Here is a 25,925-nt window from a genome sequence, read left to right as displayed (position 1 = left end):
CGGCACTTCTGACATCAGAGGCTCCAGCTGAAAGGTTCCAAATCTAGGAGCTGGAGTCCATCACTCACAGATCTTACAGTTGATGCTAGCTTTTGGCTGAAGCCTCAATTCCTCTTCAGTGGGCCTCTCCCTATGGGCTAAAATTTGGGCTTCCTCACAGCATGGTGGCAAGATTCTAAGGGCAGGAATCCAGAGAGAGAAAGGGCCAAGCAGAAGCCATATTGTCTTCGATGACCTGGCCTCAAAAATCATGCAATACCTTTCATTCATTGAGGCCGTGACAAAGCTCCACCTATTCTCAACGGGAGAGAAATAAATACTGACTCTCAATGGGGAGTGGCAAGGTTCTGGGAGGGCATATGGCACCCAGAATATGGCTGTAGGCATTTGTAAACGGGGTTGTTGACACTGAGCTTTCAGGTAGGTGATGTGGTTGGCTATTTTGCAGTGAGCCCCTGGTTTTGGTCTTTTCTTTGGGGATAATCAGATTTTTAAAAATATGTTCTTTCATTTTCTTGCTTAGGGAATTCTAGGAGACTTGTCAGGGAATTCTAGGACATTTGTTAGGGCTGGGGGTTAAAATAGGACAGGGGAACTCAGCATTCAGTATTTAATGCATATACCTTGTTTTCAGTAGGATAGCCCATCTTAACTGTACTAACGCCTGTGCCAGCCAACCCCCGTCCCAGGTTTCTCTGTTCTACCCTCTTCAGATAATAAACCTCTAGAGTGGAGGAAGGTCAGTTACCCAGTGGCATAGAACTTGGAAGAAAACCTAAACATGTGACTGCTTTGCCAGAAGTTTTCACCCAATCCTTTATATTTTCTTTCCCACCATCATGCCCAGTTACAAAGGAAACTGGAACTGTCCTGTCCTGAGAATTCCAGAGATTCTGAAGAATTTGTGATGGGTAACACATTGATTCCCAGCTCTCTCTACTCTCGTTTTGGATTCCACTGTTTTGGTTTTGATAACTCATTTACTGTTGGTTCACATGCTTTCCAGCTTCCAAAATGTATGGCTGTTGTCTTCTTGCTTTATTTCCTAGTCCTTTGAATCTCTTTCCTATGGCTTTGGTAGGGTTTTGAAAGATGTGAGTTTAGCATATTTGAACTGCCATTTTAGCCTAAGAGTCTCTTCAGTCTCTTTCAACCACTGTTCAGGTGATATCATTAGCAAACCCCTAAAGACTAAATTCTTTCAACATGCTCCAGGTTTTCAACAAGTCTCTTAAAGCATGGTAGTGCTGTAAACTGAATTTCAGGTACATTCTAACCAGTACAGATGACAATAGGTAGTTCTCTTGTTCCAGGCACTCAACTCAGCACCTTTCAAACTGTGTTAGTACAGTGGCATCCCTCAAATCATTAATAAGTGGTCTGAAAAAAAGCTTGAGGAATATTATGTTCCATTCTGTTCAATGTTTGTCATATTATGAATCAAGAAAAGTGTGCTTAATTTGTTTTTATTTAATATTTCCAAAACAGTTGACTATATAATCCCTTTTTTTCGGAGAACATTTTGTAAGATTCTAATGTAATGTCCCTCAAAGTGGGTTAACCAACTACCTGCATTAGAATCATTGAGAGTTCATTTACATATTTGGATACCTTTGGTCCTATTCCAGATCTTGAATCAGACTAGGCCTTAGGAATCTGCATTTTACATCAAACAACATATGCAATTCTTGTGCTACTTAAGATTACTGGGAGCCTATGCCTACCTATCTGAACCTTTATCCTGAGGAACTTCCACAGAGGAACACTTCTTCAGCCCCTCTCCATGCCTCACATATTCTACTCTTTAGGAATGACTTTTCTGAGTGGTAAACTTCGAAAAACACAATATGAATGCTTGGTCTAGCCCCTGTCTCTCACTCCTCTCTTTGGGATCTACTTATTTGCCAGAAGGGTGCATTTTACTCTGTGGGGTAGGCTATGTGCTGAGGGAGGAATCTCATAATTATCTGATTGTTCCAAAGATTAGGCAGAAAAGTGTATCTAATAAAGGATTAAAACAATAGAAAATTCACTTACAATGTTAAAGGTGGAGGCTTAGTCTCCATAGAGCTATGCCAGTCTCTCAATTGGTTCTGAACCAATCTCTCCATTGGTTCAAAGGCATGTTACATATTGAGTCTCCTCAAATCCTGAATTTACATTTGAAGATAATTGACCTATAGGCAAGTTTCAAAAAATACAACATAAGTACATCATGCAATGCAGTGGAAAACACATGGCTATTCATTTTACTTTAAAAAAAAAATTTGCATTCATGTGAAGAGCAGACAAGGTAAAGCAGCAGTGACTGAAATTCACCTATTTGGAAGTAATTCCAAAGGATTTGAAAATAGCCAGATCCATCCTTCATATTTCTTTTAAGATCCCTCTTAAGACAAGCAGAGAGATAGGAGACCAGAGTGTGTAACATCTGGTTTGTTTAGGGATAAGAAGGGTGCAGCGGAGGGAGTTTTTGGAGGCATTCTTAAAGGATGTGGTAGGAGAGCACCTGGAAAAGCCTACTTTATTGAAGAGAGGCTTCAAGGACCCAGGCAGAGGAGGTCATGTTTAACAAATCGGATGGAGTTCCTTGAAGATATCCTTGTCATGAAAGATGAAGGAGATTTAGTGGCTGTATGAAGAGTGCTTTGATTTTTAAACAAGATTTGACAAGACCCACATCCGGGATTAATGGTCAAGGGGAAGAGCTATTGAACATGGGTAATGTAGGGTGCAAGAGAAAAAACTGGCTCAAGAAAGGGAGATGGATGAAAGACAGGGAAGGGTTTTGTGATTTACTCCTATCCCCTCCTCCCCCTGGATGGAGGAGCATTTATCCCTTAGGGTGACTTAGATATATTACTAATGGAGGAGGGGATAGTAGTAAGAGAAAATGGCCAGCCAGATTTGGGATAGATTTTGTAATATGTATGGAAGGGTAGCCAAACAACAGAACAACTACACCGAGTCTTGAGATGATTCAGAAACTTGGACCCAGCAATTGTAGCAAATCATACCCAATAGGGATAGTGATGCCTGACATCGTGGCTTGGGCAGAGGGATAGAAACCAATCCAAACCAAAGAGACGAGGATCAATAAACCAAAGTAGGGAACAATTAGCCCAGTGACATTTCCTGAGGATGGAGTTTTAGATGATTGTAAAGTCAGCCAAGTTGGTCTTTGGTGTTCCCAGCCTTTCTTTTGGAGTACTCTCCTATTCTCACACTCTCCCCTCTTTCTCCTATAAAAATCTAATGTCAGTAAAATATCTAACTCACCCGAAGGGATAAATGCTTAGAGAGAGTTCAAGGCATTATTCTTCCTCTGGGTATTTACATTTTAATGGGAGTTTTAAAATTGAAATCAAAGTATTATAGCTGTTGTAACGGAATTTCAATGAAGGGTTTGGGGAGGACACAGTAGGGTTATTACTTGTCCCAGAAGTCACTCATGGCGGTTGTCTCTTGCACCTGGTGGTAAAATCATTGTTAGTTCTGCCAAACAGTATTCTGGTCTACAATTCTTATGAAAAAGTAAAATCATTGAAAATAGAGCTTTAAAAACTGGATTTGTGGTTGAAAAAACAGTATTGACAGGCTTTGGCCAAAGGAGCTGATGGGATGACATTATGGTATGGGAATAGGAAGGAGAAAAGGGCAACAGAGAAGGGAGCTGAGGCCCAGAGACATTCACACACTGACCAACCTCTGAATGCCTTTAGCCCCCAACACTCTCACCATCATCCTAATTGAAATCCTGCCCCATTCAAATGCTACTTCAGAGACACCCACACACTGACCAGGGTCTGAGTGCCTTTAGCTCCCAACACCCTCACTATCATACTCATTAAAATCCTGCCCCATTCAAATGCTACTTCTTCTATATAGGAAAAGAAATGGTGTACTGTTCATTTTCTTATTGCTAACAACACTAGAAGTAGGGAGAGGGAGTGTTTTCTATAATGAATTCTCCTGTAAATCCAAGCAGAAAAGAGGAAAAGGAAGGAGAGAGTAAAGTGGGCACTAACCCTGCATTCTGCCTTCAAGGTCCTTCTTGATGATTTGGCATCCTAGAAAGACACAATTACTGGAAAGTGGCAAGCGTTTTCCTGTAGAAATTTACTAAATTTCTTTCTGAGGATACAGGAGTGTGGGAGGTACGATTATAGAGGAAGAGACTGTAGTATACCATTCAGCAGCCTTAACTAGCTGAAAAACACAGCTGAGAGTTCAATATGAAGGAGTCTGAGCTTTTAAAAGGCTATAAAACACCCCATGAACTTTATTCATGGAAAAGTTTTTCACACCCCCGTTTAGAGTTCAATTTGACTTTACTACATTGTTTAAATTAACTATCTAGTTTCTCATCCCAGAGATTAAAGCAGAATATTAAGAGTGGCCTAAGCTAACTTGGTAGAAAAGGCAAGGAAAACATGTTGAAAGGACACAGGGACTTTAAGAAGTGCAGCCGTCTGAGGCTATTTTGGTCTGGGACAGAGTCTTAACTTCTCAGTGTGTCCTGGGGCCTCACTGTCTCAGAGCAGATTTTTCCACCTTGCATTCTACTTCCATCCCTTCAGTTCATCCATCCCAGCCGCAATGGCCTTGCTCATCCGCGACTGCACCAAGCCTGTTCTCAGTTCAGTGCCTCTGCATTGCCCTTGCCTCTGCCTGTGAAACTCCAAGGCAACACTTCATATGGCCAGCCCCTTCTCTGTTCTCCATCCCTTCACTCTTTCTTAAATAGCCACTCTCAATCTGCATCCCATTACCCTGCTCTATTTTCTTTACAAATAATAACCACTTGAATTTATTTGATTTACATGCTTTTCTGCTTATTTATTTCCTGCTTCTCCCCTTTGAATGAAACCTCCATGAAAAGAGGAATCTTGCCTAGCTTGGTCTCTGTTCTACCCCAGGTCCCAGAAAGGCATGGAGCAGCCACACTATAAATGATTGTAAAGAACTAGTAAGCGAGGAGTCCCCAGTGATACCGCGGAGTCTTCCCAATAAGGTTGCGTTATAATCAGTTTCCTCTTTCTATAAAGACAGGGAGATTTATGTACATTTTATAAATCTTATACCCACAATGAATTATTTGTTTTTATTTACGGAAATTCTCAGTTATCTGGAAAGATCTGACACTGTGAAAAAGTCCCTTCTGCAATACGAATAACAAGGAGGATTTTAGCTTGTGAAAAGAGAAGTGGTTGCTTGTTTTCTCCCGCTAGATGAAAGGAGGCCACAAATCTTTTTGCAGTTCCACTAAAGAGCCAATAAAATAGAAACGCAACACACATGTGCCAAGAGTTCAACAACAAGGCGGAAGTGGCTTAGGTTTGTGGTCTGTTACCACATGACAACACTGAGTTGGAGCCAAGGCATTTTCTGCTCTTTGCAGTCTCTGCATGTTGAAAGGCTCTACTTCGGAACGAATAAGGGATAGACATGTCACAGAAGAGGAACTCCGTGATCGGCACAGGGGTGTGAAAGGATCAGGGAAGACATGTTTCAGCAAATAAAAGTTAGGGAATTTAAAGTTTCCCTGCACAAGAGTAAGCAAATTATGGCCCAAAAGGCAAATTCAGCCTTCTGTCTTTTTTCTTGGCAGTTTTAGAAGTTTTTATTTTCCCAAATGGGCTTTTTGAATTAAAAAAAAAAAAGTTCCAATATTCACTTGGAAACTTACTAGTTCCTAGGAAATAAAATTAGTGTGGCATAAAGGAAAGGACATTAGTCTGTGAGTCAGGGGGCCCAAGTTGTCCTGACTCTTTTACTAACTAGTTACTTCTGCTGTCTGGTTTTGTAAACAAAGTATTATTGGAATACATCATACATTTATTTATGTATCATCCATAGATATTTTCACACTATAACAGTAGAGTTGAGTAGTTGTGAAGGAGACCACATAGCCCACAAAGCCTAAAATATTTACCATCTGGTTCTTAATATTATAGAAAAGAAAATTGCCAGCCTTTGCCCTATACTATGAGTACAAAAATAAATATGTTATACCATATGAAATTGCTTATATTTGATCTAAATAATTGAAATTTCACATAATTCAATTTTTTCTTTTTTTAATTTTATTTATTTATTATTATTATACTTTAGGTTATAGGGTACATGTGCGCAATGTGCAGGTTAGTTACATATGTATACATGTGCCATGCTGGTGCACTGCACCCACTAACTCGTCATCTAGCATTAGGTATATCTCCCAATGCTATCCCTCCCCCCTCCCCCCACCCCACAACAGTCCCCAGAGTGTGATGATCCCCTTCCTGTGTCCATGTGTTCTCATTGTTCAATTCCCACCTATGAGTGAGAATATGCGGTGTTTGGTTTTTTGTTCTTGCGATAGTTTACTGAGAATGATGATTTCCAATTTCATCCATGTCCCTACAAAGGACATGAACTCATCATTTTTTATGGCTGCATAGTATTCCATGGTGTATATGTCCCACATTTTCTTAATCCAGTCTATCATTGTTGGACATTTGGGTTGGTTCCAAGTCTTTGCTATTGTGAATAATGCTGCAATAAACATACGTGTGCATGTGTCTTTATAGCAGCATGATTTATAGTCCTTTGGGTATATACCTAGTAATGGGATGGCTGGGTCAAATGGAATTTCTAGTTCTAGATCCCTGAGTAATCGCCACACTGACTTCCACAAGAGTTGAACTAGTTTACAGTCCCACCAACAGTGTAAAAGTGTTCCTATTTCTCCACATCCTCTCCAGCACCTGTTGTTTCCTGACTTTTTAATGATCACCATTCTAACTGGTGTGAGATGGTATCTCATTGTGGTTTTGATTTGTATTTCTCTGATGGCCAGTGATGGTGAGCATTTTTTCATGTGTTTTTTGGTTGCATAAATGTCTTCTTTTGAGAAGTGTCTGTTCGTGTCCTTTGCCCACTTTCTGATGGGGTTGTTTGTTTTTTTCTTGTAAATTTGTTTGAGTTCATTGTAGATTCTGGATATTAGCCCTTTGTCAGATGAGTAGGTTGCAAAAATTTTCTCCCATTTTGTAGGTTGCCTGTTCACTCTGATGGTAGTTTCTTTTGCTGTGCAGAAGCTCTTTAGTTTAATGAGATCCCATTTGTCTATTTTGGCTTTTGTTGCCATTGCTTTTGGTGTTTTAGACATGAAGTCCTTGCCCATGCCTATGTCCTGAATGGTAATGCCTAGGTTTTCTTCTAGGGTTCTTATGGTTTTAGGTCTAACATGTAAGTCTTTAATCCATCTTTAATTGATTTTTGTATAAGGTGTAAGGAAGGGATCCAGTTTCAGCTTTCTACATATGGCTAGCCAGTTTTCCCATCACCATTTATTAAATAGGGAATCCTTTCCCCATTGCTTGTTTTTCTCAGGTTTGTCAAAGATCAGATAGTTGTAGACATGCGGCGTTATTTCTGAGGGCTCTGTTCTGTTCTATTGATCTATATCTCTGTTTTGGTACCAGTACCATGCTGTTTTGGTTACTGTAGCCTTGTAGTATAGTTTGAAGTCAGGTAGTGTGATGCCTCCGGCTTTGTTCTTTTGGCTTAGGATTGACTTGGCGATGCGGGCTCTTTTTTGGTTCCATATGAACTTTGAAGTAGTTTTTTCCAGTTCTGTGAAGAAAGTCATTGGTAGCTTGAAGGGGATGGCATTGAATCTGTAAATTACCTTGGGCAGTATGGCCATTTTCACGATATTGATTCTTCCTACCCATGAGCATGAAATATTCTTCCATTTGTTTGTATCCTCTTTTATTTCCTTGAGCAGTGGTTTGTAGTTCTCCTTGAAGAGGTCCTTCACGTCCCTTGTAAGTTGGATTCCTAGGTATTTTATTCTCTTTGAAGCAATTGTGAATGGGAGTTCACTCATGATTTGGCTCTCTGTTTGTCTGTTGTTGGTGTATAAGAATGCTTGTGATTTTTGTACATTGATTTTGTATCCTGAGACTTTGCTGAAGTTGCTTATCAGCTTAAGGAGATTCTGGACTGAGACGATGGGGTTTTCTAGATATACAATCATGTCATCTGCAAACAGGGACAATTTGACTTCCTCTTGTCCTAAATGAATACCCTTTATTTCCTTCTCCTGCCTAATTGCCCTGACCAGAACTTCCAACACTATGTTGAATAGGAGTGGTGAGAGAGGGCATCCCTGTCTTGTGCCAGTTTTCAGAGGGAATGCTTCCAGTTTTTGCCCATTCAGTATGATATTGGCTGTGGGTTTGTCACAAATAGCTCTTATTATTTTGAGATACGTCCCATCAATACCTAATTTATTGAGAGTTTTTAGCATGAAGGGTTGTTGAATTTTGTCAAAGGCCTTTTCTGCATATGTTGAGATAATCATGTGGTTTTTGTCTTTGGTTCTGTTTACATGCTGGATTACATTTATTGATTTGCATATATTGAACCAGCCTTGCATCCCAGGGATAAGCCCACTTGATCATGGTGGATAAGCTTTTTGATGTGCTGCTGGATTCGGTTTGCCAGTATTTTATTGAGGATTTCTGCATCAATATTCATCAAAGATATTGGTCTAAAATTCTCTTTTTTGGTTGTGTCTCTGCCTGGCTTTGGTATCAGGATGATGCTGGCCTCATAAAATGAGTTCGGGAGGATTCCCTCTTTTTCTATTGATTGGAATAGCTTCAGAAGGAATGGTACCAGTTCCTCCTTGTACCTCTGGTAGAATTTGGCTGTGAATCCATCTGGTCCTGGACTCTTTTTGGCTGGTAAGCTATTGATTATCGCCACAATTTCACATCCTATTATTGGTCTATTCAGAGATTCAACTTCTTCCTGGTTTAGTCTTGGGAGAGTGTATGTGTCAAGGAATTTATCCATTTCTTCTAGATTTTCTAGTTTATTTGCGTAGAGGTGTTTGTAGTATTCTCTGATGGTAGTTTGTATTTCTGTGGGATCGGTGGTGATATCTCCTTTATCATTTTTTATTGTGTCTATTTGATTCTTCTCTCTTTTTTTCTTTATGAATCTTGCTAGCGGTCTATCAATTTTGTTGATCCTTTCAAAAAACCAGCTCCTGGATTCATTAATTTTTTGAAAGTTTTTTTGTGTCTCTATTTCCTTCAGTTCTGCTCTGATTTTAGTTATTTCTTGCCTTCTGCTAGCTTTTGAATGTGTTTGCTCTTGCTTTTCTAGTTCTTTTAATTGTGATGTTAGGGTGTCAATTTTGGATCTTTCCTGCTTTCTCTTGTGGGCATTTAGTGCTATAAATTTCCCTCTACACACTGCTTTGAATGCATCCCAGAGATTCTGGTATGTTGTGTCTTGGTTCTCATTGGTTTCAAAGAACATCTTTATTTCTGCCTTCATTTCATTATGTACCCAGTAGTCATTCAGGAGCAGGTTGTTCAGTTTCCATGTAGTTGAGTGGTTTTGAGTGAGATTCTTAATCCTGAGTTCTAGGTTGATTGCACTGTGATCTGAGAGATAGTTTGTTATAATTTCTGTTCTTTTACATTTACTGAGGAGAGCTTTACTTCCAACTATGTGGTCAATTTTGGAATAGGTGTGGTGTGGTGCTGAAAAAAATGTATATTCTGTTGATTTGGGGTGGAGAGTTCTGTAGATGTCTATTAGGTCTGCTTGGTGCAGAGCTGAGTTCAATTCCTGGGTATCCTTGTTGACTTTCTGTCTCGTTGATCTGTCTAATGTTGACAGTGGGGTGTTAAAGTCTCCTGTTATTAATGTGTGCGAGTCTAAGTCTCTTTGTAGGTCTCTAAGGACTTGCTTTATGAATCTGGGTGCTCCTGTATTGGGTGCATATATATATTTAGGATAGTTAGCTGTTCTTGTTGAATTGATCCCTTTACCATTATGTAATGGTCTTCTTTGTCTCTTTTGATCTTTGTTGGTTTAAAGTCTGTTTTATCAGAGACTAGGATTGCAACCCCTGCCTTTTTTTGCTTTCCATTTGCTTGGTAGATCTTCCTCCATCCTTTTATTTTGAGCCTATGTGTGTCTCTGCACATGAGATGGGTTTCCTGAATACAGCACACTGATGGGTCTTGACTCTTTATCCAATTTGCCAGTCTGTGTCTTTTAATTGGAGCATTTAGCCCATTTACATTTAAAGTTAATATTGTTATGTGTGAATTTGATCCTGTCATTATGATGTTAGCTGGTTATTTTGCTCGTTAGTTGATGCAGTCTCTTCCTAGTCTCGATGGTCTTTACAATTTGGCATGATTTTGCAGCGGCTGGTACCGGTTGTGCCTTTCCATGTTTAGCACTTCCTTCAGGAGCTCTTTTAGGGCAGGCCTGGTGGTGACAAAATCTCTCAGCATTTGCTTGTCTGTAAAGTATTTTATTTCTCCTTCACTTATGAAGCTTAGTTTGGCTGGATATGAAATTCTGGGTTGAAAATTCTTTTCTTTAAGAATGTTGAATATTGGCCCCCACTCTCTTCTGGCTTGTAGAGTTTCTGCTGAGATATCAGCTGTTAGTCTGATGGGCTTCCCTTTGTGGGTAACCCAACCTTTCTCTCTGGCTGCCCTTAACATTTTTTCCTTCATTTCAACTTTGGCGAATCTCACAATTATGTGTCTTGGAATTGCTCTTCTTGAGGAGTATCTTTGTGGCGTTCTCTGTATTTCCTGAATCTGAATGTTGGCCTGCCTTGCTAGATTGGGGAAGTTCTCCTGGATAATATCCTGCAGAGTGTTTTCCAACTTGGTTCCATTCTCCCCGTCACTTTTAGGTACACCAATCAGACGTAGATTTGGTCTTTTCACATAGTCCCATATTTCTTGGAGGCTTTGCTCGTTTCTTTTTATTCTTTTTTCTCTAAACTTCCCTTCTCGCTTCATTTCATTCATTTCATCTTCCATCACTGATACCCTTTCTTCCATTTGATCGCATCAGCTCCTGAGGCTTCTGCATTCTTCACGTAGTTCTCGAGCCTTGGTTTTCAGCTCCATCAGCTCCTTTAAGCACTTCTCTGTATTGGTTATTCTAGTTATACATTCTTCTAAATTTTTTTCAAAGTTTTCAACTTCTTTGCCTTTGGTTTGAATATCCTTCCATAGCTCGGAGTAATTTGATCGTCTGAAGCCTTCTTCTCTCAGCTCATCAAAGTCATTCTCCATCCAGCTTTGATCCATTGCTGGTGAGGAACTGTGTTCTTTTGGAGGAGGAGAGGCACTCTGCTTTTTAGAGTTTCCAGTTTTTCTGCTGTTTTTTCCCCATCTTTGTGGTTTTATCTACTTTTGGTCTTTGATGATGGTGATGTACAGATGGGTTTTTGGTGTGGATGTCCTTTCTGTTTGTTAGTTTTCCTTCTAACAGACAGGACCCTCAGCTGCAGGTCTGTTGGAGTACCTGGCCGGCCATGTGAGGTACCAGTCTACCGCTGCTGGGGGGTGCCTCCCAGTTAGGCTGCTCGGGGGTCAGGGGTCAGGGACCCACTTGAGGAGGCAGTCTGCCCGTTCTCAGATCTCCAGCTGCGTGCTGGGAGAACCACTGCTCTCTTCAAAGCTGTCAGACAGGGACATTTAAGTCTGCAGAGGTTACTGCTGTCTTTTTGTCTGTGCCCTGCCCCCAGAGGTGGAGCCTACAGAGGCAGGCGGGCCTCCTTGAGCTGTGGTGGGCTCCACCCAGTTCGAGCTTCCCAGCTGCTTTGTTTACCTAAGCAAGCCTGGGCAATGGCGGGCGCCCCTCCCCCAGCCTCGCTGCCTCCTTGCAGTTTGATCTCAGACTGCTTTGCTAGCAATCAGTGAGACTCCATGGGCGTAGGACCCTCTGAGCCACGTGTGGGATACAATCTCCTGGTGCGCCGTTTTTTAAGCCCGTCGGAAAAGCGCAGTATTCAGGTGGGAGTGACCCAATTTTCCAGGTGCCGTCTGTCACCCCTTTCTTTGACTAGGAAAGGGAACTCCCTGACCCCTTGCGCTTCCGGAGTGAGGCAATGCCTCGCCCTTCTTCGGCTCGTGCACGGTGCGTGCACCCACTGACCTGTGCCCACTGTCTGGCACTCCCTAGTGAGATGAACCCGGTACCTCAGATGGAAATGCAGAAATCACCCATCTTCTGCGTCGCTCACGCTGGGAGCTGTAGACCGGAGCTGTTCCTATTCGGCCATCTTGGCTCCTCCCTCCACACATAATTGAATTTAATAGTTTGTTCTTTTAAATCTCTTCTTCAATGTCCATCTCAGAACCGTCTCATCCATAAAGCTTCTTCCAAATAGACGGGAGCACTCCGGTTTCTCAATCCCCATGGAACTTTGCTCGTTATGTTTGGCTGATTCCATGCTTCTATAATAATCATGAGATGTATCGCTTCTCCTCTACTACTGGAAACACTGTTATAGGCTTAATTGTGCCCCCACCCCCAAATTCATACGTTGAAGCCCCAACCCCTGGTACCTCAGAATGTGACTGTCTTTGGAGATAAAGTCTTTAAAAGGTAACTTAGGTAAATGAGGTCCTTAGGGTGGATCCCAATCCAATCTGAGTGATGTACTTATAGGAAGAGAAGATTAGGACACAGAGATACCAGAGAGGTCATTCACAGAGGAAAGACCACGTGAAGACGCAGTGGCCATATGCAAGCTGAGGAGAGAGGTCTCAGAAGAAACCAATACTGCCAACGCCTTGGTCTCGGACTTCCAGCCTCCAGAACTGTGAGACAATAAATTTCTGTTGTTTAAGCCTCCCAGTCTGTGCTACTTTGCATGGCAGCCCTAACAAACTAATATAGCTACTCAAGAGTAGAAGTTATTTCTTAGAAACTCGTATTTTAGTCCCCAACGTTCAATGGAAACATGAGTTCGTAACTCCAAGTTAACAAACCATGAACTATTGCATTAAATCCACATCCATTATCCCATATGTAAATGTCATGAAGGTCAATGTACACAGCTCCATATAACTGCATTCCCAATAGCATTGAGAGCCATAGGTCTGTCTAGTATTCATTGACTAAGCTTTATAGAATTTAGTAAAGCAAGGTGCATAACTTGGTGTGTCTGGGGTCTAAATTGGTGAATCTAGGTATTGAGGACCAGAATACTGTTTAGCAGAACCAACATTGGTTCTCCAAAGTTTCTAGAATGTAAATAAGAAGTTTCTACACAGAAATGTCCTAGAAGACTCTAGAATAGTTCATTCAGTGAACATTTATCAACTGCCAGGCAAAAAAGTCAACTTACATATCTCTGCTCACTTACTCTTTTCAGTGAAAATTGAAAAAGCTCACCACCCCTTTCTTAGTGTACTGAGGGACAGAAAGGAATAACTAGCAAGCTGGATGAGAGCTCTGTCAATTAGAATAACAGGCCCTTGGTAGCCAGTTCCAAATAACAATCTTCAAGGGAGCCCAATAATAAACATTAAACAGAAATATTAAATATGTAGTTCTAATTTACATTCCAGATGTCAGAATCTGCAAAAATGGGCAATGCAACAAAGATCAGACCATATGAGGAGCCAAGCTTCCCTGGTTTATCCAAAATCTATTGAGTAAAAAGTGCAACTGCTTCACATGGGACCATAGCCAAATTCAACCTGAGAGAACACATTTTGCAAACATCCTCCAAATGTAGAAGCTTTCCTGATTGTTCATTTCTAAATGAACAAATAAGAGGTTTCAGTATGAACAATGTCCAGATGCCCCAGAAGCCTGCTCTGTTTGCCAATTCCATTGACCAAACACACATTCTATTCCTTTTGGATTTCATTGGCAGCCCACGGTGAGAAGCACCATTTTATCTATGAAAAACTTTACCAACTTAAAGCTTGATGAGGAGATATATGAGGAGAGACCACTGGGCATTCTGATGAATTGAAAGTCAGAAGTTATTGAGCATAGTCAGATCTGATCTTTCCCAGACCCATACATTTTACCCAGGGAATTCCCATACAATTATGGGAAAACCTGAACCACATTATCCCCAACCAACTCCAAATTTAATGGTGTGAGGAACACTCCACCTTAAAACAAAGCAAAGGCTTATAAAACACATGGCTGCTATGGTCTGACTTCTCAATAGAGGGCTGGTCATCTTTTCAGTAATAAGTTCTTAAGCATCTCTGAAAAATAATGCCCACTTATCAATCTGCCTTTGGTCACTGGATCAAGAAAAAGAAAAGTGTTCCTAAACTGATTCTCCAACCCCTTTCTCTCTGTGTGTGATGAGATTGTTCCTAAAAAATCTAAACTCCTATTTTTAGTCACCCACCTTCAACAGAAACATGACTTGGTAACTCCAAGTGAACAAATCATTAATCATTGCATTAAATCCACATCCATTATCCCACATGTAAATGTCATGAAGGTGAATGTACACAGCTCTATGTAACTATATAGCTTAGAAACTAAGACAAAAATATTCTTTTTATTAAGTTAGTAACCTGGATTTCAGGGGAAATTATTTTTTATGCAGACTTGTCAAGATTATACAAATAATCAATTTTCCGGGTAATTTACAATCTTCAGAGTGTGTGGGCCTTTGAAAATAAAAATTCATGTGTAATTCTCCCTGTGGCCTGAATTTTGAGTGCACCAAATCCATATTATCTAAAGACAATGTTCATTACATTACACACGCTTATATCACCAACATTTGACCACCACTCCACCCAGAACTTTCCATGGCCCTTTACTGCCAATTCCATTGAAACTAAATTTCTCAGTTTAGTTGTCATAGTTTTTCACAGTACTTCTCCAGTTGGATTCACCAATTCTCTCCAAAATATACCTGTTGTTTAAGTCAAGCAAATTTCCTCTATGTCTACAAATAAATCATGCTTACTCTAGAGTCTTTTCCTGTATTTCTTCCTTCCATTTGAAAGATTTCTTCTAAATTTCAGATCCAGCTTAAAATGTAATTTATTGAAAGTTGCATTTCTCAACCAACACCCTCACATTGATCTTTTTTCCTGTGCCTTCGAACAGCACTAATCCTCTGTATCACATGATTTAGTAATCACTTATATTTCAAAAATTTACTCTTGTTTTGTACATTTGATTAAAGTCTCACAAAAATGAAAGCTTCATTTAAAAAACATTTATTCTCTGCTGTAATCTTAGCACCTAGAACAATACCTGGAACATGGGGAGGCTTGATAAATATTTATTGAAATAATAAATAATGATTAAAAAAATGTCTTCTCAGTAGGACTTGGAATTTTTCAAGAACAGGGGCCACATTACCATCCTTTGATTTTTACTATCCACAGTCCACTGCTACACTGTCTTAGTCTATTTTCTGTTGCTTATAACTGAATACCTAAGACTGGGTAGAAATGAAAATGGATTTCTTAAAATCATAGAGGCTGAGATGTCCATGATTGAGGGGCTATACCTCGTGAGAGCCTCCTTGCTAGTGGGGACCCTCTTCAGAGTCCCAAGGTGGCATAGAGCATCAAATGGCAAGGAGGCTGAGTGTGCTAGCTCAGGTCTCTCTTCCTCTTCTTATAAAGCCACCAGTTTCATTCTCATGATTATCCATCAATCCATTCACACATTAATGCATTAGCCTATCAATGGATTAATCCATCCATGAGGGCAGAGCCTTCATGACTCAATCACCTCATAAAGGCCCTACCTCTTAATACTGCCTCATTGTGGATTAAATTTTAACATGAGTTTTGGAGGGGATAAATTTTCAAACCATAGTGCATGTACATCTCATTTACCAAGTACTCAATCTTCTGCAATGCTCAATGACTAATAAGTTACACAAAAGTTTAGCTACAGACTTAAGTTCTAGGTCAGACTTGAAGATAAATACAATTGTAGTAGTCACCGCCTAAATTATTCCTGGGGTAAAAAAGGAAGACACAGAAAAAGATCTATTAAGTTTGGAAAGATGCCTATCTTTTAAAATAGAAAGTAAGACCACTTGTCATTTAAGGAACGTAGGTCTTTCTTAATTATCATGTTTCATACAATTATTGTTAGGCACAGTTATTTCTTCTCTATAGAGGACAAAGCTTATTAAATATAACATCTACTCAGATTTCCATGTAGATACATACCTCTAAAGTAAACAAGTCAGGCAAATATTATTATATCCACTGCACAGATGAAGAAACCAGTAAGATTGTCTTATCAAATGTTATATGGCTATGAAATGGTAGAGCTGAAACTAACAGCAATATTTTTTTTTTAGTTTGCCTCCCATATTTTTATGATGCCTTTTGCAAGCATTCTTAATGGTAAACATAAAGAAAATTTTGATGTCTACTCACTTTCCATTTTTTGGAATTTTCCCCTTTTGGTCTCCTTGCTACCCCTAATGGACTCTACCTTCCTTCCCCTGATTCTCATGAGAATCTGATCATCACTAAAGTGGGCAAGGAAAATTGTGGCAATTCTAGTGTATCAAGGTGGTTTTCTGAAGCAGTAATCAGTGCATTATTACGAATTCTATGCTTCTTCATGGAACCATTACCTAAAAACCTAGATATTTTGGCTGGGAACAGTGGCTCACATCTGTAATCCCGCACTTTGGGAGGCCAAGGTGGGCGGATCACTTGAGGTCAGGAGTTTAAGACCAGCCTTGCCAACATGGTGAAACCCTGTCTCTACTAAAAATACAAAAATTAGCTGGGTGTGGTGGTGGGCGCCTGTAATCCGAGCTACTCGGGAGGCTGAGGCACAAGAATCGCTTGAACCAGGGAGGCGGATGTTGCAGTGAGCTGAGATCATGTCACTGTACACCAGCCTGGGCAATAGAGTGAGACTCAGTCTCAATGAAAAAAAACAACAAAAACCCAACAACCACAACAAAAAACTAGATATTTTTATTGCTTTGGGAAGGAGAAAATGCGGAAAATATAAGAATCAAATCTTGACTTTTTATTTCTAAAATATTCTCCAGAAACTCAAAGCAGAGCATAATCTTGAGCGCCAAGGCTTTCATTGTGAGAGCCAAGTTTTTACGATAGAGAAAAGGTTTTTCTGAGTCAACTCAGACGGAATATGAAGATAAATCTTATACCATAAATAGTAGTGTTAGGAAGAAGGCAGATTTCTCTCAAAAAACTACATAAATTCAATCTGCTGGAGAAAGAAGAGAGTTGAGATGGAAAAGGGGGCAATATTTAGTAGTCACTGCATAGGTCTCAGAGAAGGGACTCTGCTCCCATCTTCCTATCTTGTAGAGCTAGGCCCAGCCCTAGAGAAGGTGATCTAAACTGTAGTTAGGTTTGGGATGGGGAGTGGGAATTCTTGGAAGAGACCACTGCATTCCCCCTCCTGTTCAGTAGGCTGAGTTTAGAGCCTCTCAGATGTGCCCTGCCCCTCAGTGCAATGAACTAGAAGAGGAAGTTGGAATATCTAAGAAGAAAGGGATTGCGAGAGGGCATCCAAACATTTCTTATATTCTTGAAGGTCCTGGATCAGAAGATGCCTGACAAGAGGCCACTATCAGCAGCAACAGCACGGTGGGGACAAACCTGAGACCTTGATGGACCATGGACACCAGCAGGAGAGACAGAGGTCAGTGGTGATGTGAATTAGGTACACCCCATGGGGGACAACAAAGGGCAAGGACAGCTATGACAACTGCTGCCCTAATGTGCATGCCCCAAAAATATTTAGATGATACTCTGGGATGACGAAGAGTGGGGGAAAAAACACTAATTGGGTTTAAATGTAAGCCTGCTCAGAAATAATAAGATGAAAGTTCTTGTTAGGGAAAATGGAGCACCAGAGAGTAATGGTTTAGTACCAGAAAAATAAAGATGTCACAGTTCTGCACATTTGTGTTTCTGTCAATGAAATTTGTAGACAATTCACACACAAAAGGTGATGGCTGGGAAGTGTGTGAACTACTGTGGGATACTGAGCCAGCAAGGGAATGCCAGATCCATTTCAGAAGCTGGGTCTGTCTTCAAAGGGTTTTGACTTGCTGACCTCTGGCTGGCCTGCATCCTCCTCTCGGAACACACCAGACAGACGAGTAAACACAGATCACCAGTGGGCCACATGTTCCCTTCTTCTTCCAAGTGCTCTGTGGCCGTGGGCCTCCCCTGCTCCAGGCTTTTCATCTAGGTCCTCTTGACTGATGCTCAGGCCCCACAGAAGTTTCCTTACTCCTCTCTCAGCCAAGCAAGGGTGTAGAAAATAATAACCGAGCTCATAAGAGACTTCCAATATTGGTGAAGAGCTTCACCCCTAGCTTTTCTCAAATGCATGATCTACAATGCGTGAAATCCTGACTTCATTCATTCCTCTGAACACAACTTTCCCCTCTCTGATTTCCTCCTGTAAATGCTGATGTTCCTGGGTAGGGCCACTAGTTAAGTCCCTAACTCTCCTCTATGAGAAGTCATTATATTCTTTGACTCTGTGACACGGGTGACTTCAAGAAGCAGAAAACAGTAAGATTAAAAAAAAAAGGTTGAGACCTTAAAAAAGGAAAGAAGGGTTCAGAAAGGGGTGTTTGGAGGAGCTGAAGAGAACTTTGTCCATCATCTTTCTTGAGGATAGATCCAAGTATGCAGTGAACCACCTTTGCATGCTGCTAAAATAAATGGCAGCAGGTCAAAGACAAAGAGGCCTGTCAGAGGACAGAAGGAAATGAATGTTGGAATAAATACTTTCTGATACATTTACACAGTTCCAAGTTGGCTAAATTACACATCCATTGTTTTAGATGGTAGTTCAGAGATCTCCTTCTTAACAGTAAGTATTTTAAAAAAATGCTTTATTAAGGTATTATTGACCTATACTGTACATATTTAATATATATATTTTGATGAGTTTGTGGATATGTATACATCCATGAATCTATTACCACTGTCAAGGCCATTAACATATCCATTACCTCCTAAAGTTTCCTTCCACCCCATTTATTATTGTTGTTGCTGTTATTTAATAAATTTACTTATTTTTGTGGTAAGATCTATTATCTCAGCAAATGTTAAGTCTACAATATTATATATGCTGTATAGATCTCCAGAAGTTATTCATCTTGCATTACTGAAAGTTTATACCCCTTAACCAACACCTCCCCCTTTCTCCCTACCCATCCCCTAGCAACCACCATTCTACTCTCTGCTTCTATGAGTTTGACTGGTTTAGATTCCACGTATAGATGAGGTCATACAGCATTTGTCTGTAACTGGCTTACCTCACTTATGATAACACCCTCTAGGTCATCCATGTTATTGCAAATGGCAGGATTGCCTTTTTGAGGGTGAATGATATTCCATTGTGTGTGTGTGTGTGTGTGAGATATATATATATATGTGTGTCGTATATATGTCATGTGTGTCATATGTCATATATGTGTGTCATGTCATATGTCATGTGTGCCGTGTGTGTCATATATAGATATATATGAGATATATATATAGCTATATATATGAGATATATATAGCTATATATATGAGATATATATAGATATATATGAGATATATATATAGCTATATATGAGATATATATAGATACATATATGAGATATATATAGTTTACATATATGAGATATATATATAGATACATATATGAGATATAGATATATATATGAGATATATATATAGATATATATATAGATAGATAGATAGATCTCACAATTGTTTATCCATTCATCCATCACAGGACACTTAACGTGTTTCTGTATCTTGGCTATTGTGAATAATACTGCAATGAACACGGAAGCATAGATATCTCTTCAAGATCCTAATTTCAATTCTTTGGATCTATATTCAGAAGTGAGATTGCTGAATCATATGGTAGTTTTAATTTTCAAGGAAACTCCATACTGTTTTCCATACTGTTTTTCATAATGGCTATAAGAATTTACATTCCCATCAATAGTGTGCGAGGATTCCCCTTTTTCCACATTCTCACCAGCACGTGTGTGTGTGTGTGTGTGTGTGTGTATATAAAATATATATAATATATATATTTGTGTATTGTATATATATTGTATATATACAATTGTATATATATACACATAATATATATACAATATATATACAATTATATATATATACAATTGTATATATATTGTATATACACAATATACAATATTGTATATACAATTGTATATATGTATACAAGTGCTGGTGAGAACATGGAAAATGGCTATTATATAACAGCCACACTAAAGGTGTGAGGTGATATCTCATTGTGGTTTTGCTATGCACGTCCCTAATGATTAGTAATGTTGAGCCCCTTTTCATACACCTGTTGGTCATGTCTTCTTTGGAGAAATGTCTATTCAGGTTCTTTCCCTATTTTTAATTGAATTATTTTATTTTTGCCCTTTAGTTATAGAAATTCATTGTATACTTTAGTTATTGACCCTTTATCAGGTGTATGGTTTGCAAATTTTTCTCCCATTCCACAGATTGATTTTTCATTTTGTGGATTGTTTCCTTTGCTGTGAAGAAGCTGTTTAATTTGATGTAATCCTACTTGTTTATTTTTTGCTTCTGTTGTCTGTGCGTTTGGTGTCATAATCAAAACATTACTGCCAGAACCAATGTCAAGAGACTTTTTCCCCATGTTTTCTTCTGGGAGTTTTATGGTTTCAGATTTTATGTTTAAGTCTTTAATCAATGTTGAGTTGATTTTTGCCTATGGTGTAAAATAGGGTGCAATTTCATTTGTTTTCCTGTGGATAACCAATTTTCCCAACACCATTTATTGAAGAGAATATTTTTTCTCCTTGTGCATTCTTGATGCCCTGGTCAAAAATTAGTTGATCGTATATGTGTGGGTTTATTTCTGGACCTTCTATTCTGTTCCATTGGTTTATGTGTCTATTTCTATGTCAGTACCATACTGGCTTGACTACTATAGCTTTGTAATATAATTTGAATTCAGAGAGTGTGATGCCTCTAAGTTTTGTCCTTCTTACTTAAGATTGCTTTGGCTATTCTGCTTGTGTGTCTGTGTGGTTCTATATAAATTTGTGGATTGTTTTTTATATCTGTGAAAAAAATGCCATTGGAATTTTGATAGCGATTGCATTGAATCATTAGACATCTTTTGGTAGTATGGACATTTTAACAATATTATTTCTTCTAATTTATGAACATGGGACTTATTTTCATTTATTTGTCTCTAATTTGTTTTATTGGTGCTTTATAGTTTTCAGTGTACAGATCTTTCACCCCTTGGTTAAATTTATATCTAAGGCTTTTTTGATGCTGTTTTAAATGAGATTGTTTTTTAATTTCCTTTTTGGATTTTTTTTGTTAGTGGACAGAAACACACTGTTTTTGTATGTTGATTTTATATCCTGCAACTTTACTCAATTTGTTTTTTATTTCTAACAGCTTTTTTTGTGGGGGTGAGTTTCTTAGCATTTGGCTATTTAGCTGAAGCTTAAACTCTTCTGCAAATAAAAAAAAATGATGCCCTTACACCAATGTAGTCTAGAAGCTAACAAATAACTTTTGTAAGTATCTTACCTCATTCTTTCTGGTTCACAGCCCAATAAAGGAAGCAAGGTATTCCAGGTTGAACCTCCAGAAATTCACTCTTGATTTATATTTATGGCAGAGAAAGAGAGGGTAGGGAGAGTAAAAGGGATCCCTGGAAAGTTTCTAGGAGTAACATCAGATGTGATGGTGGAAGCTACTCACATGAGTTCCCCAGGGGCTGAAAGTAGCTGATGGAGAAAGCTTGGCCTCCTTTGCGATAGCATCCTCAGAGACTGTTTCAGTTCTCCTTTCACACCTGGCATGTATTTATATGGTACCAGAGAAGGGATTTTTATTTTAAATTATGCATGTGGATTTGCACCTTTATTCTATCAGAATCGAACTAAATGTTATTCCACAACACTCCAAAAAGTTAATGATACAATGTGACTAGAACTCTTTCCTGAAATATGAAATTCTTCAGGGACCTTGAAAGTATTAAAGGGAGTGGATGCCAAGGCCAAATCATACCCCTGGAGCCACATAGAAGTTCCACAAGTACTTATATACCAGTGACATAGATATTCCTTAGTTTCTGTGAATTCAATCAGAAGGTTTATATGAAAAGTTTCTGAAAAACCAGAGGTACAATGGCAAGGGGTCTGGGAGCCACCCTGACCTAGGCAGAGAAGTCCAAATCCATACTTGACTGTAGGTAACTAATGACCTGGTCAAAGCAGAGAGAAGAAGTGAAGATTTCAAGTTAGAAAGGAAATTAAACTTCCACCACTGTGATTTCATAATGTGACAAAATTATAAAATTAGAAAATCTATTTTGTGTTCATCTCATTGAATATTTATGTCACCATTAATATCAATTTAAAAAATGTTTTGCATTTTTTGACCTAGTGTAAGAGATCTAAAAAAATAATTCAAAGGTTTTTACACCACAGATTTTTAGTTTTATTTCCCAGATATAATTTGCATTTAGTCTGATTATGATACAATTGAGTTCATTTGGAGCCTAATATTCTCTATAGAAAGAGTAAATACGCATTTATGTCCACCTGTGTATGTATGTAGGATATTTTGGAAAAAGGCATTGAAATAGGATTCTAAAGGCCAGACAGGGTCTACCACTTACATGGAATGCTAGGTAGTCTCTGTGGCCTTGGATAAGTTATCTAGCCTCACAGGACCTATTTATTCATTTATAAAATAGGCATAATCCACTCTTTCAGAATTTTTATGAGTAGTAAATGAGACAACAAATAAAGAGTAATTCATTTTTAAATATTCATTTATTTAATATATTGATAACATAGAGACATAGATCCTGGTGGTTGCTGTTGCTTTGAGACAAGGTCACACTCTGTCGCCCAGGCTGGAGTACAGTGGCTTGAACGTGGCTCACTGCAGCTGTGCTCAGTGAATTCAATCAGAAGATGTATATGCAAAGTCCCTGAGAAACCAGAGGTACCATGGCAAAGGGTCTAGGAGCTCCCAAAGCCCATTTTGGCCTCCCAAAGTGCTGTAATGACAGGCATGAGCCACCGTGTCAGGCCTTGTATCTTGTTTTTGTATCTTATAATTTTTAAGTATCTGAGTTCTTCAGAGCTGAAATAGATTATATGTGATTCAGTCGCTCAAATTTTTAGGGGGCGCCTGTGGCAAATAAGCTCTTATCACCCAGCAAAAGTTTATCACATTGAATCCTTACTTAATAAATGTTTCTAAAGGTCTATCTGTACTCTCTAAAACAGCACTTTCTGTGATGATGGTAATGTTCTATATTTTCACTGACCAAAATGGTAGCCACTGTTTTAAATACCATTTTCAGAGCTAATGTTTCCCTAGTATCTTTTACCACTAAGAAAATGCGGTGTCTCTCTACAGTGGCTACCATCCCCATAAAGAGGTAAGTATGTTATAAAGGAAAGCATACCAAGGCATTATAAACATGCAATGCAACCCCCAATGGCGGACTCTCACTCCCAAAGAGGAATCTTGAGAAGACCACTTAACCAAAAAGAATGAAAGGCCATGGTGTAATTTCCAGAACCAAAGCAGGAACATGATGTTAGGGAGTGGATCTTCTCAATGGATTTCCTATAGACCACTGCCCTCCCTACCACATGTAGCTCTGTAATCTCTCTCGCTACCTATTCCTCCCAGTTACCACTTACCCAATATCTTCGTTATACAGATCAGGAGAAGCACCACGATGGCAAAGATCAGGGCCACACTGAAGGTGGGAATCTTTTCAAAGAAGGAGCAAAGATTGCAGTAGCCACAGAATATGCCAGGATGTGTGCGTGTGTTTGTTTTTCTTCCTTTTTTTTTTTTAAACAGCTCTATAATTCCAGCATTGAACTTGAGCATGATCATTATTTCCTCCTCTCATCATCTCACAATATATCCATACCAGCACAGACAAGACTCTCAATGTCAACACTGTTTGCTTTCCTTGTGGAGCAAGACACGTTCAGTCCCATGCTATCACACATTTAGAGCAGATGTTCCTAAAAAGGATAAACCAGGTGCTTAACATATTTTATTCCAAGGGGTAATTTTAGAAATTATTGCAATCAATGAGCTAATAATAATGGTGGTAATGATGAGGCCAAGTTATTATTACTTATTACCTTTAATCATCGACAGCAACTCAATTGGACATAATTAGAGACATCATCATAAATAACGTGGAGCAGATGGAAGATGCCGGGCTTTTCATTTCAAGGACTGAGTAGGAAGGTTAATGATGGAGGAATAGGCATAAAGAATGGGGTGTTTATATCGCAAATCCATCCTGCACTTGAACCTTTCCTGTCTGAAACCCACACAAACAGCTGAATTAGACAGAAGGTATAAGCAGCCAACCCTGCACTTTCAATGTCCACTCACTCACTTTGCAACAGCCTTCTGCCCATCACTCATTGCCAGACCCCAGTTCTGCCCCATTTCTATCCATGTGGGTTAAACAGTGGCCTTCTTTCTTTCTTTTTTTTTTTTAATTTCAATGGCAAAAGGGAAATAGAGCAATAGTCTCTCCTGATCTTCCCCCAACCTCTCTTTGAAAACATGCAAATGCTTTAGTTAGCCATTTAGCATTAACTTAACATTTGGCATGAAATTCAGTAAGAAACATTACATTACCTCCGCACATTAACTAAGTAAAACAACTCTTTCCTATGTATGGCAACTGTAGTACAGGTGCAGAGGAGTACACCCACAAGTAAGACACAGTTAGGTGTTCAAGCGGGATAACAAATTGATGTCGAAAAGGAAACCTGGGCTGTGAAGTTGTATACTTGGGGTTTAAATCCTGCAACTGCCATGTACTGAGCCATTATACTGAGCAAGTTATTTTTCTTCCCTGAGCCTCTGTTCTATTGATTGTAGGTGGCTAGCTTGTTAGCAGTGCCCTCTCTGTGGACCAAGATACCCTTGTCTTTTTCTCCATAAAAGAACCCTTCTCACCAGACTTCAGCTGTGGTAATTGTCCTGTCTCACCCATAGATTTGGAGGAGGTACTGCAATGGATTATTCCTTTCTCTGCCTCTGGTACCTGGCACATACTAAGTACTCAACAAATGTTAGAGCAGATGTTTCTAGAAAGGATAAACCAGATGCTTAACATATTTTATTCCAAGGGGTAATTTTAGAAATTATTGTAATCAATGAGCTAATAATATGAGTTTTCATGTCCCTAAAGGAACTTGAAGTCTAAATGGGCAGACAAGACCAACAGACACAAAGCACAGAGTGGCACAAGAGCCATGTCTGATGCAACAGTGACTCAGGAGGATCACTCTGACTCAGAATGGCCAAGCAAAGGTATTGGGAGGAAGTGGGATAGAACTGAGCTTTGAAGACTGTGCTAAAATATGTACAGACTCCCCAGGTTATCTCAAGTTCTCTCCAGGAATTAGCTTCACCTCTTTGTGCTTTGGCTCCACATCAGTTAAATAGTGATAACATTTGATCGTTAAGAACCATGTAGAAATGAAACAATTTTTCAAGTTTTCTAATTAAGTGTATTCATTGCCACTCAAAGATAAATACCATATAAATATAATAATAATCATATTGAGAAATAAAATAGTAATGATGCAGATACTCATGTACTGTTTCATGTTTGTGGTCTTTGAGGGGAGTTTTTACTCAAATATCCCTAGATGAATAAATACATATGGTCTATAAATATGTCCCAAAGCAATTTTCTCCACTTGAACCTACATATACTTCACTATAGAACTGAAAACAAATTTATTTAAGACTTCTTTTATGTGGTTGTCTTTTGAAAAAAAAAATCAGAACTCTCATTAAAGCCAATAAGAATTTGGTATAAAAAATTAATAGCAGGATATGAGCTTATAGAATCTTATCAATAATATCTTTATGATCCATTGGTCTCTTTGTGATGTGCCAAACATAACCAGGATTTATTGATGAATATAATATTTGGGGGTATAAAAACTTTATATATGTTTTTCTTTACTCAATTAGTGAATCTTGTCTAAATTAATATTGTCATGAGATTTCATTTAGCAATGGTCAGGTATCATGGCCAAA

At 39.0% G+C, this 25,925-nt stretch overlaps 1 long non-coding RNA gene across 1 annotated transcript; it reads left to right on the top strand.

Moving 5' to 3' along the window:
- The first annotated feature begins 329 nt into the window (after positions 1-329).
- On the top strand, positions 330-25,554 carry LOC129030819 (uncharacterized). The gene is made up of 5 exons (XR_008500756.1): positions 330-420; positions 12,496-12,649; positions 16,142-16,187; positions 17,365-17,472; positions 25,066-25,554. It is a non-coding gene; the product is annotated as an uncharacterized LOC129030819 (long non-coding RNA).
- Positions 25,555-25,925: the final 371 nt, after the last annotated feature.

Source organism: Pongo pygmaeus, chromosome 12 (assembly GCF_028885625.2).
Source record: "Pongo pygmaeus isolate AG05252 chromosome 12, NHGRI_mPonPyg2-v2.0_pri, whole genome shotgun sequence".
Lineage (NCBI taxonomy): Eukaryota > Metazoa > Chordata > Mammalia > Primates > Hominidae > Pongo > Pongo pygmaeus.
This window is presented reverse-complemented; position numbering and strand designations above follow the sequence as displayed.